Genomic DNA, 11,957 nt, shown 5'->3' with positions numbered 1-11,957 from the left:
TGGCCTAGAACTAGGACCCAAATAAAAGAATTCAAAGCCATGACACAGTGCATTAACGGAGTTATACTTATATCAAGTCGTTACAACTTCTATACAAATTTTTTTTTTATATAAATAACTTTTATATAGTTTATATCGAATATAGAGAACAGCCCCGGAGGAGGAGGATTTTTAGGCCGTTTGGTAAGAGATTTCTTGTAACGTTATTTAAATGTTGGAAACACATGTGGGTTAAAAAGTGTGGTAAAAATACGTGTTGTCGTGTTTAACCACTAAAAACAGTTGTTTAAATAACAATACCAAACGTGTTATTTTTCTTCTCCAAAAAAAGGCATCTTTTATCTGATTTTTCCTTTTTCATTCTGAATTAATTGGTAGAATTTTTTTTTTTTTTTTTTTAATTTGATACATTGATAGCTGGAAGTGGAGGAATTTAAACTATGCATGTCTCTATTGGAAATACTAGGAGATCCTAGTTGAGCCATATGACTTTTGGTGAAAAAAAATATTTATTAAAATGTCTTTTTCCATAAACTTGCTTTAAGTTTTTTTTTTTTTCTCAATTATTAACTCATAACTTTTAAGGTCTCTTATTTTCATTTACAACTATATTTTTACTCATTTCCAACAAACCAAAAATTTAATAAATCAATAAAAAGTTAATTTATACACGCTTAGTGCCAAAAAGTACCTGCCTAAGTCCTTTCCTCCTTTTTTTTCATGGATTGAGTGTTTGTTTGGTACAATATTCTTTTGGTTAAAATAGTAAATTACATTTTACATCTTCTAAATTTTGGGTTGCAATGTGTTATCTAAAACACTATTGTCAATGTGTCCCATTCCTTATAGATTCACACATTTTTATCGCAACCCTACCCAAAAACATTGATAATTTTTTCTAATATTTTTCTATCTATTAATGACATCAAATAACAATGAAATTGGCACATTGATACTACTATAATACTTGAGAGGGTATATTACAAGTTTTCAGAGTTAAAATACAGTAATGGATATAAAGTGATCCAAGACTTATAGGACATAAAGTCCATTTTAGCTCTTATTTTTGTAACTTTTTCTAAAAATGATTTGTTTGAAAAAATTATACCTGAAACAAATATATATATATATATATATATATATATAAAAGTTTTTTTTATTTTTTTTTTGTTTTTAGTTTCAAAAGAAAAGGAGGACGGCGTTAAACTTTGGGTTGAGGGTGTGGTTTGACTTGAGATGGACATTCCACGTGGCAAATTGGGTGATGACAAGTGTGGTCTACATTGGGACCCTTGGATCGTTGGACTGGACGGCAGGATCTGGCCTAAATGATGAGCACAAGGTGCTTTATAAATCTTTGGACTATAATGTTTTTTATTTTTTATTTTTTATTTTTATATAAATAAATAACCCTTTTATGCTAGGCTAACGTTGTTTACCAAATACATGTTCCTTAATGCTATGTGTTTGCCACGCTGCATTTACTCTTTCATGATGAATAAGATGTTCCAATCTATTCCTTAATTGACCTTCGTGCTGATTTGATTGCAGAACAAACGAGTTGGACTGTTAAATTTTTGCTTTGATTTAGGACAATTTACATAAATATTTTCTAAAAAAATTGATTTTTTCTTCACGCTACAAAAATACTTTTTTTTTATTAATTTAATTTTTATATACTTTTTAAAAAGTAATTAAGCTCTCTCTAATCACACAAAATCAACCATACTGATTTGATTCTAGTAAAAAAGAAAAGGATATGTTTTCTATTAGTCAATTCTTTTTGACTTTTGAATATCTTTGTCAAATAGTTTTGCATTTCTCTAATAAAATAAAATGGGCATCCAATGGTGCTTAGAGCTAGCCATTTCAGCCACTATCTATTGCAACTTATTTAAACTATTTTCATATTATTGATATGTTTATCAGCATTTGGTCTTACATATTGACTCAACCTTCAAGATTCATATTTTACATAGGCTAACTTTTTCTCACTATACCATTTAAAGGAGCCAAACTAGAAAGTTACAAGAATAGTTATTTTCTCCCTAATACCTCTTTTTGACTTGGGAAGCGCAAATGAGAATGTATATTTTCCCCCTAATCCTTCTTTTTAACTTGGGAAACACAAATGAAGATATGGTAAGCATCACTTTGGAGAACTGGTTAATTCTTGACAGCTATGGCGAATTCTTGGATAATGAAGCAACACATATTAGTCACTAAATTGATTGATTGATCCTATTCTCAAGCTCAAGGTCATATTATTAAGGGTTAATAATAAAAAATTAGTGTAGGTTCGGATTTTGATCCCTCAAATTTTAAAATTTTAGACTTAATTTTTAAAAATAAATAATTTAATCATCTAATTTTTACTTTCATTTTTCTTTTTATGTCATTAAGGGATGCTAAACATCATATTTTTAGAAATTATATTGAAGCCAACAACATATTTAAAGAACCAAAATTAAACTAAGCACATATTTAAGGGACCAAAATCACACCAACCGATTATTTAAGGGACTAAAGTTAGACTGCTCCATCTTTAAGGGACTAAAATCGAACCGATCCCATTGACAGAGGAATAAATTATTTTCTTTTAAAAACTTAAGTAAAAAAATTAATTTTAAAAAAATATAAATGATTAAGATCAAATTTATCTCAAATTTTATGAACCAAAAATATAATTTACTCTATTATTAAGGTCGTAGTAAAATGTTGCCAAATAAAGGTCACCTATGACACACAAGAAGTTCCCACTATTATTCTCCCTACCATGACCTAGTGTTTGGTGAAGAATAAAATGGTGGGTGAGAAATTAATGGCAGGACATTAACCTCATAACCAGACACAGTAAAAAGGTATATCTTTTTACCTTTTTTTTTTCACACTGTGAACCATTTTCATCACAGACAAACATGAATCCAAAATCACCCACTAGACACGAAATTGGAGTGGGTGTCAATCAAATTTAGAATAGAACGAGCTTGATACTGCTTTTAATATTTTCTTCTAGTGCTTAGTGGTGGCCGGGTCAAATCCAGTGATGGAATAAAGGCAAAATTGAAAGTATACGTTAGGTGTTTTTTTTTAAATGAACAAAGAGCGAAAGTGAATCCATTGAAGAACGTTGGATCCCCCACATTTTAAATCATTGCAGAGGGAAGCTTTTTCATGTGTCTTTTAACATTGTGTACCCCATTTAAAGGACCACTTAAGAGAAGGTTCTGTTTTTCTCTTTCTCTTTCTCTATCAAATTATAGTCTCTAATACTTTATTTAGCTTTTTCTTTGGATTAGTTAAAGGGTATGTTGGAGGAGACTTCTAACATAAGCATGTAATTTTTGGTCAAATTTGTTACAGTTAAAAATACAAATAGTATCTGGTCAAAGACCTCATGAACAGTAACTTCTTTCTTGCAAGTATATATATTTTCTTCTGATGCTTTTGTATACAAGTTTTCGGGTTCATCATATAACTTTTATTTTAAATTCTTGTGTACTCTAATGAGTGTATCCTTTTCAAATAATAAATAAATAAATAGAATGAGTATATCTTTTGATTCTTTTCATTGGATCAGGACACTTACTATTAGATCATAGTTAGGTTTTTTTTTTTTTTTTTTTATCTTTTTCCTTATTAAAAGAATAGACACTGAATCTATAATTTTGAAGCTTAATGAGTTGTGTCAGGTATGAGATAAGTTTGTGTATCCTTTCAAGGGAACAATCAAAGACAGTTCATTCAATAGCATGCTTTGTTAAATTAATAATGGATGAAAGTATGAAACAATTGATTGTATAATTGACTTGATATATAATGGGTGCCTCTAATTTCGTAAGGCAAAGATGTGGTATTGTAAAGATTTATAGTACGTACGTAGATTGTCAAGGTAATTCACATGAATCTCTCTCTCTTAAATAATTCTAATATGGTATAAGAGTCAATCCTCATATATAGGAGTAAACCCACCCTTGACTCAGTTGTCGACCAACCAACAATGCCGAGGTCTATTGATGTCATCATTCCAATTGTCAATATTTCTATCTTCTAGCCACACACAATTTTTTCATTTATCAATGTCATCATTCCAATCTCCATTGTTGATCATTGTTGTTTGGTGTTATCGATATATGTCTCGCATGTTCTATTTCACATCTTACATTCCAGATTCAAGATGTCTTTAAACTTTTACCTTATGTTTGAGAGAATGTTAAAAATATCAATCTATACTCAATTTACACTGCACCTTCACGTCATATTTTACTCATTGCAACACATCAATTTTATATTTATATAGTAAAGATTTAGTTTCTTAAAACTATCTATTTTTGGATGTCATTCATCAAATCAAACCACATTAATATTTCTCTCTCTTTTTCACATTCTCAACCCTATAAGTAATTATAAAATGGTAATTAGAGTTAAGATGACTATTATCATCTCACTGTAACATTAAAAAGACTTGTATTTTCTTTTTCTTTTTTTTTGCTAATAACATTTAAAAGAGTTGAACTAGAGAGTTTGGGACCATTATGGCCGCTATGTATCACTTAAGGAAAACTAGTTAATTTTTTATACCCATGACACACTCACCCCTCCATCTTTGTTGCCTCAATAGAACTGCTTTCTCTTCTGCCAAACATTTAATAAAATATAAAAAGGAATAGTATTAATATATGAATGCTGCTCTTTACAATGTGGGCATCTTTGCCTTTCCAGAATTTCTTATATTGCCTACATCAAGGGGTTAAAAAATCAGTGCTAGACATTACGTACAAAGGTTGTGATGAATGAGCAATACAGAAGTAATTACTTTTCATTGTTGACGGAAAGATTTATGCTGTGCATGAGAGGAGAAATGATTATTTGGGTCCCTTACATATATCATTCACGCATGCAAATACTCTTTTAGTATGTGTGGATTTGGTTCTTATTAATTAAAGCAGAACTGTATAATACACAGAAGAAAAGATATGCATGAGCTTAACTAGTGCCCGTCCTTGTTGTTGGCGTGAATGCCGTGTAATCAACTACTACTGCTGGTTTCAAAGTCTTCTGGGACCTTTCATTTCTTTATCTTCTACATAATTTCAAAGACAGAGAATTCCCACACACTAAGTCTTGGTTAACTTTTTGTTGCTTTTGTGTTTTGTTAATAACTCCATGTCTAACTTTGTGTGAATTGTGATACGTGGGCGTGTTTAAGAGATCAATGCATTCAAAAAGGAAAGTCTTGGTATAAGAAAAAAAAAAAAGGAAAACTAACAATACCTGAAAAACAGTAGAACTAGTAGTCTAGACTAGTACTATCAGTCTTCATTGATTCATTTTAATGAATTTCTCTCTCTTGTCAAAAACGAAAAAGGTCTTCAACCTTTCCTGAGCTAGCAGGCTCACAGCTCGATTACCCTATATTTAAAGTCATACTTTCCATTTATATTTCATGGGTTTTATTTGTAAAATTATCTTCATTTGGAGACTTAATGTGGCCTACATACCTTTTATTTTAATTATTTAATTATTATTTATCTGAATTTATTATTATTTTTAAATATCTGAATTTATTATTGATTTGATAATAAGAGTGATAGATAGAGATCAATCCTATTAAGAGTCTTTTTTTGAACAACCACTTATATAGTTTGGTAAAATAGACGTCTTTTGGTGAATAGACATACTTTTTTATGGAAGGAGTATAAATAGAGAACCAACGTTAAATTAAAGGAGTCTCTAGTCTAGCCTTAAAAAGCTTGCGTTCGCTGTAAAAAAGGGTAAAAAAAAATGTCATAGACTAGAAGAATCTTTTCTAATTCTTTGCTTTACATTAGGTTTTTCTCAACTCATTTGAACAACAATGATTGGAGATATGTTTTATTTTCTTTCTTTACTTTAGATTTCTTACGTTATTAATGATAGGACAATTTGCTAATTATCAATAAATTGGAGGAGATATTGATCCATTTAAAAGTTTGGTAGGGCATTGAAATGGACCTCATAATTACCGGTAAAATACAATTAAACCTAAAAGGAATGGTGACTGCTTTATTACACATTACTTTTTATTTTATTGTACATGTTCTTCTTCTTCTTTTTTCCTGGATCATTGGGCTACACAATAAGAGAACTAGAGAAGTGCTCTCCTTCAATCCCTCTCAAACCTCTCCATGCCCATTACTATCTGAACTCAAACCTAAAACTTGAGATTTGAGACTTGATGGTGTGCCATTAGACCTAGGCCCATCTTTTTTTCTTTCTTTTTTTCTTTCTTTTTTTCTTTAGTAATAGTAGGGGAGTGCATAATTTTTTTTTTCCCACGAATCATTGAGATAATATGTTGTGATAACTTTTTTCAGCAAAAGAAACATTATGTTTAAATTTGAATAACATGACTTTCACATATACCTATCATTAACAATATTTTTATTATTTTCCAATTATAACAGGGAATGTCAATATAGTATTGTGATTGGAGTGATATTTCTTTTTGCATGTTAACTTTATTTTTTTTATTCTTATTATTTTTATGGAATCGCATTCCAATAGAGATATGGTAATAAATGAAAAAAGAAATTATGTAAAATATAGTGATGACTTAATATTGTTGAACAACATGGTTCGTGGAACCCGTGATGTCGACCCAGATTATAGTTGCATGGTTGCCAATTTTCAAAGCCCCCATCAACAAGAATCTTGCTTGCTTCACCTTGTCTTGTTCCTCTTTGGTTGGTGGAATAGAGCGGGATCACAAGTTCAATTTGATTAAAGAAAAATTGTACCCTCATAATCAGCTGGATTTACCAAGTTGACACTGGAACGTCTCTCATATAGATAGATGACAAGAAAGATATTTTTCTTCTGTCTTTGTCAAAGCCAAAGTACGTAATAGATATTTTTGGCCAACACATATATCCATCTAGCCAAAAAGAAAAAAAAAATTGTGGGTTTATTCAATGGTTTGTTGACAAAGCCAAAGTAATAGATATTTTTAGCCAACACATATATCCATCTACCCAAAAAGGAAAAAAAAAATGTGGGTTTACACAATGGTTTGTTTTAAACAATGGGATAAACTTCCATCTCCCATTAATCCTTTCTTTTAAATCATTTTGGGTAAAAAAAAAAATTGAAATTATGGGAATTAAAATATTATTATGTTATTTTATGAGTTTTTTTTTTAAATCTTATTGGTTTATTATAAAACCTTTTAATAATCTTTTTTTTTTTTTTAAGTGAAATTGGCATACTTTATTAAACTGAAGAAGAAATAAGCAGTATGGTTGAGTCCTTGGTGTCTCAAGATGTACTGCCTAAATGAAATAACCATAAGATTAGTCTATAATTAATCTAAAATACAGTTTACTATATATTCCTCAATTGAAAAAAAAAAGTAAAAAAGTAAAAATGTGGCAGCTAGGAGTCCTAGGACTATTCCTAAAAAATGTTGCATATTTGGCTTCTTTCCAAAATATGTATACAAAAACTTTGATGCTCAACTATTTTTTCCTTTGAATTATAATATGTATGATGTGAATGAGATTAGATTTTCAAATCTTTGATATAGACCAAAAAACAAGCTTACAAAAAAAAAAAAAAAAAAATCAACTTGTATGCTAATGTGAATTGGATCGTGCAGCAACTCCAAATTTTATTTGGGCCTGACTGGGCAACACCTCAAGGGTCTAGACTCTAGAGATGTGGGCTTTTTCTAGATTAATGTTTCAATGATGGTTTGGTCACCATTCAAACGTTTTCTACTTCTCCATATTTTTCTCCACTATTTGGTGCAAATCTAAAAGGATACATATGGAGCTCACTTCTATTTTAGGCCTGGGTCAAAATTGGCTTGTCCTTTTAAGAACATGGACAGATAGGGCTTAAGAAGGAATGTTCAGGCTAGGCCAACCAAATTTGTTGCCTTGTGTATAGTGTAGCTGCTCGTCTTTCATTAAAAAAAGAAAAAAAAAAAGAAAAAGTGTAGCTGCTTGTCACTTAAGAGTGATTGCTCTTGGGCTATCACCATTCCTCTAATGGAACTTCAATTGATTAAAAAAAGTTCATTTTCACCGATGGAAAACCAAAGTACTGTTTAATACATGGGTCTGTTTAACAATCTATTTTTGGAAATTGCGTATAAGGATTTGAAAAAATTATAAAAAAAAGTTAATCATTTTCTCATAAAAAATTTCCCTAAATGGTTTCCTAACATGTAGCTTAAGGGTATACGTTAGCAAAACTCTCTCTCTCTCTCTCTCTCTCTCTCTCTCTCTCTATATATATATATATATATATATATATATTCTTTTTGACTTATCCAAAAAAAAAGGATTAGACCTGTGGATGAGAACATCTAGGAGAAAATAACATTTAGTCTAAACAAAGTAAACTATTATCGAATTATATCTAGACAACCAAGGTCGGCCCTAGGCCTAGGGCCCCCTACTAGAGGAAGGCCCCCAAATTTTGGGGTAAAAATTAAAATATGTTTTTTTTTTTTTAATTTGAGATGTAGAAAAAAAATATTAGTTTTACATTTTTCCTCTACTTATAAGAATTCTCAAAGAATTGAGTAATGTTAGAGATAATACAATTTTAAATTAAATACATAGGGCTTACAAATATGTGTCACTAATCATAAGAAGTAATTTCATATAGGAAAATGCTAGAAATACTATAAATTTTACTTTAAAACCTTTAAAAATTGATGTAACAATTAATATGATTTGTGGACGTTAAAAACCTATTAACTACATTTTTAAATTATTTTTTGTGATTGTTGATTCATTTTTATAAGCCTCACATTATAAAGTTTATAATATCTCTGACATCATTCATTCAAATACTTGTTTATTATTCTTCTAAAAAAAACTTATTTATTATCTTCTTGAAATGTCATTAATCACATTTATTACTACATCATTTGTAAGTTTTTTGTAGTAAAATTTGTATAGCTTTAGCATTTCTTCAAAAAAAAAAAAAACATATTACAAGATAAAAAAGAATGGATTTTTGTAATAAAAAAATTATGATATAAAAAACTAGTTAAATATTATTTAAGTAATAACAAGAATGCTACATTTAAATATATCGTCTTAAGCCCTATTTAAATACATCGCCTTAAGGCCAAAAAACTTTTTGGCCGCTGCCGCAGACAACTATGAAAATATGAGGGCAGTTTGTCCCACCTTTTGTCCTAATGGAAGAGGAGAAAGATAATAGAACAAAATTAAAAATGCGTGGAGGTGGATATCTTTATTTGGCGATGTAGACAAAGCCATATCCTGCTTTCATGTTAGTTCATTCTAAGCCCCAAAAATAAAAGTTATCCTTGTTTTGTTTAATGCTTCATTCAATGTATTACTGTTAAAGAAATTTTATGTTTTCAAATGAGTGTGATATGACTCAATTTAGAGGACTTTATTATTACTGTGCGGAATTTAAGGGACATGTAATAATTAATAAGTTGCAAGAATGATTGAAAGGGAATGGTTAAGATACATTTAATACTTTATTAAATAACATTCTTCTACATTTTAAAAAAAATAAAGTCTAACTATACACACATAAATAAATAAATAAACAAAAAGCACATACAAGTATACAACCACTATGAATTTGTGTAAGTTAATGGATTATTAACAAATGAATTTTCATATTTTTGAAAGATGTGTATTACAATATATAAGTGACTACACTTATATATTAATCCTTAATATGTATCCTTAGAGCACCCACTAATTCCTTCTCAAAAAAAAAAAAAAAAAGAGCACTCATTAATAAGACCATGATATAAAACACAATATGAAAGACAATTTTTTGCATTAAATTGGACTACTATGTGACTATGTGTTCCACGTGAAATTCTAGAGTTTCTCGATCGAATCCCAATATAATCACTATATGTGAATGTGATTTTGTGCATAATCTCAATCAGGAACTTTTGCACAAACAAAGCTAATCTATTCGAATATTAGTATAACTTACTATCAATAACAGAAAAATAGGTGTTGTAACTTGGAAATGGTCAATGACCTTGCTTTGATAATCTTGTTTATTATTTTTACTTAATGCTTCAAGAAGGATGATAGGTGATTTTTCATTATTATCCTTCTCAAGTCTTAGAGCAATCTGTTCTACTTCCTACTTTATGAAATAGATTAAATGGTAAAACCAACCAATCAATCAAGTGCTTGCCAAACAATAAAAGAACTCAGAGGTGGCACCGATTTAATAATTTCAATGCTTAAGTCGGTAGGATTGTGGTAGGTGAATTTAGTGACAGCAAGGAAATTTTATCATACCTACTCTTGATTTGGATTTCTCAATATATAAGCTTGTCCTCGAGAAATTATTAAGTCTACTGGGAGGACTGTTGATGTGGTCTTTCCTAACCTTCCTAACCAATAAAATACTGTTATTTATATAAATGTAACATCATTCGGTAATTTTTATTTTTTATTTCTTGTGCTAATTAGAAAGCTCACTCATACATTTATATAAATGACATCATTTCATTGGTTGGGAGGATCACATCAACAGTCCTCCCGATGTACCTAATAACTTCTTTCCTTGTACTCGGAGCAATTCCCCTTGATTTAAGTCATTTCCTTTAATTTGGCTATAATAGGCCTAAAACGAGGGATATCAGCTTGACTTTTTTCCCTTGGTTATGGTTGAGATCTTTTAGCATATAAGTGTAATTAAGTTCTCATAGTGGTATTCTCAAAAAAATAATAATAAAGTTCTCATAATGAAGGTAACATCATAATGATTTCCCAAGATAGCGTGCTCAAATCTATGTAATTAGGTGCTTATGCTTGAGGGATTGATATTTGGTGCAATAATTTAAATATCTTTCAAGGGTTAGAGATTGAAAGTTAAAAAATTCATTTTTAATATTCGTCATTGGATGAAAAAATGTGTCAACCTTTTAACTTTTTACCTTTTTTTTTTCTTCTTACAGGTGTAATTGTATTATGCAATAGCTAGGATACAAAACTGTGTTCTAGTCCTTCAAGTCGGTCTATTGAGTTATAGCTTTTGTCCTCAATCATGGTATTCCTTGGTTTCAGACCATATGAGGTGGAGAGATTTCTTGGTCTAGCTTTTTATCTAGTTGATCCAATTTATTTGAAGAAGTGGCATGGCATGGTGATAGTCTTTGAATCACCACTAACCTTCAAATTGTCTTACATAATGGTTTGTTCCTACTTAGTACTGATCCTTGCCATGTAAAATCTATTTCCAAGTTGAATTGCATTGATGCCCATACACTGCGTGGTGAATAAATTGTTAGGGTTAACAGTTAAAATGTCAATAGCCAAAAGATTTTTAATTCACTGATATTATCTAACTTTCTCAACGATGAGAATCTAAATTCAACTCCCACTTATTCTAAGCAAAATAAAAAGGAAAATAAATACAATATGTCCATAAAAATGTCTGCCACAATAAGGAGAATCCAAATAGAAGGAATATACAGCAAATGTGAAAAGAAAAAGTATAAGATTTTCTGGTTATAAGTATCTTTATCAAGGTAATTTTAGTCAAAGTCACTTAAACTGTAATTAGCTTTTTAGGAATTTGTAAAAATGTTCATAAGAATATGAAGGATTTTAGGAATGAGTTTCTCATGTGGCAAGGTTGTTCAAGAATTAGGCCTATGTGAAGCGCATAATTAGGGTCTGTTTGGATAGAACTTATTTTGCTGAAACTGAAAACTGAAAACTAAAAACACTGTAGAAAATAAGTGCAAAAACGTAGATGATTATTTTTTGATACGGGTACTGTAGCTCAGTTGAAAAACGCAGATGAAATTTTTTTTTTTTCAGTCCTCGCCTACACTAACGCCTGTCTTCAAGAAGAGAAGCCCAGGCCCAACAGAGAAATCCACAGAGGAAGACAATCTAGTCCGACGCCGGTGGAGGTTCCAGTCGGCGCGGTGGTCGGTGTCCACC

Source organism: Castanea sativa, chromosome 6 (assembly GCF_040712315.1).
Source record: "Castanea sativa cultivar Marrone di Chiusa Pesio chromosome 6, ASM4071231v1".
Lineage (NCBI taxonomy): Eukaryota > Viridiplantae > Streptophyta > Magnoliopsida > Fagales > Fagaceae > Castanea > Castanea sativa.
The sequence above is the reverse complement of the archived record's forward strand: the minus strand, read 5'-3'. Positions refer to the sequence as shown.